The 1,848-nt window shown below is 36.5% G+C and overlaps 1 long non-coding RNA gene across 1 annotated transcript; it reads right to left on the reverse strand.

The window, feature by feature from the left end:
- Positions 1–313: 313 nt before the first annotated feature.
- On the reverse strand, positions 314–936 carry LOC124460273. The gene is made up of 2 exons (XR_006954196.1): positions 457–936; positions 314–400 (listed from the first exon to the last, which is right to left on the reverse strand). It is a non-coding gene; the product is annotated as an uncharacterized LOC124460273 (long non-coding RNA).
- Between the last annotated feature and the right edge of the window lie 912 nt (positions 937–1,848).

Genomic DNA, 1,848 nt, shown 5'->3' on the forward strand with positions numbered 1-1,848 from the left:
TGCCTTCTACCTCTTTCTCTGATATGGTTAGATGGTGCGTGAGCCAAGTTTGCTTTGCTCAGATGACTATATGTGTTTGTGTGTATATGAGAGTTTCTGGTTAAATGTGTGTGTGTGTGTGTGTGTGAAGTGGCCGGTATCGTCTATGGAAATTGCCAAAAATTGCAAAGCAGCACACCAACAACAAGGATATGTGGATAGGGATATGTCCTTCACTTTGGCTTGGCTCTTCTTCAACCACAAACAAAAACCAACCAAGCAGCTAAACTCAGTTGCCCCATTCCCCCCATTTTGCAGTAGTTAAACTCAATTATTATGCAAAGTCAACAATGTCTATTTGTGCCACCAAAAAGGTGAAGCTGAGCCAAAAAGGGGGGCACACAATGAACCAGTGGGAGACCTGTAGAGAAACAAAGGGTAACAACGGGGACAGAGGCTCCAAATGCATTTAAATACATTTTGATTTGCAGTTAAAGTGAAAACTTGAAACGTGTGCAGAAGCTAAGCTTGGGATGCTTGGGAACCAACTACGTGGTGTGGTTATCCATATTCCCATTCCTCAACCATTTCGCTTCTTTCCGGTAAATGCTTGTAGATATAGAATGTAGTTGGAGTGTTCTTTTCCCTTGCCCTTTCCTCTGCTTTCTCTTACTCTTTCACTCCCTCTCTGTCTCTCTCTCCTCCTAGATGACAAATAATTTTTGCAGTTTTATTGAAAATGTTTGACTTTAGTCGTAGTTTTGCCAGTTGCCCAACAAGTACAAAAAAAAAAGGAACCAACTTGGCGTTATTCCTTTTTGTATCCATGTATATTTTGTGAGAGAAAATTGTTGTTAGATTATGTAGTCGGTGGATAGCAAATTTTTTGGGGTATAACACACAATTTAATGTAAATAAGTAATCCATAAATAATTTACTATATGACAGAAATCAGAAAGTCAGAATAATCTACAAAATTTAACTACATAACTTTGAACCAAAATCTCTGCAAGATTTATGTATGAAATTAAACTTTTAAGTATGTATGTTCTTTTTATTAATTAAAACTCATGGCTGTTATTAATTTCAGACATAAAAAGTAAAGTACTTAAAATATTATATCGTAAACATAGCTTGATAGTTTGATAAGATATGGCTTGGAATGTAGAGATAGTCTCTTGTAGAGAAAGAGAGAGAGACTTATAAAACCAGTTGATCACACCTAGATTCTTCCTACGGTTACCAAAACCAGAAACTATAATATTCCAATTCAATTTTAACATCGTTGGCCTTATAATTGGCATCCGATTTTAAAATTTATTTTGAATACGGTTTGCGTCGCTCTTTGGGATCATTCACAAAAATTGCCTCTCATTTTTTGCAGTACCTTCTTATTAGATTGCCTATATATATTTTGCATTATAGTTGGTCATATTGACTCGTGAACTTGTCACAAATTAATGTGAGATCGAAAGACCATTTGGAATTCGATTAGAAACGAACGCGATGTTCTCTGTGGCTCTGATGCTGCCTTCTTGCACTGTTATTGTTGATGTTGCTTGGTGCACACTTTTGCTAACAATAAGTTTTTAAGTAGTTTGACATTTGAACTTGCATATACTTTTGTTTGTTGTCTTTCTGTTTTTTTTCTTTTGCTTTTTTTTGTTGTATTTGTTGTTTTTTAAGAGCAATAAAAATGCGCAGCTAGCCGGAAATAAGAGACGCAACAAAACAAATAAGCAAAAAGGCACCAAATGGCAGCTCTAGCTACATCTATGACTGCTAAAGGGGCGTAGACAGAGGGGTGGGTGTGGCAAAGGGCAAAACTTTGTCAGCGAAAAATTGCGGCGCAGTTTATTGCAAAAGTTC

The sequence above is a fragment of the Drosophila willistoni genome (assembly GCF_018902025.1).
Source record: "Drosophila willistoni isolate 14030-0811.24 chromosome 2R unlocalized genomic scaffold, UCI_dwil_1.1 Seg167, whole genome shotgun sequence".
NCBI classification, from domain to species: domain Eukaryota; kingdom Metazoa; phylum Arthropoda; class Insecta; order Diptera; family Drosophilidae; genus Drosophila; species Drosophila willistoni.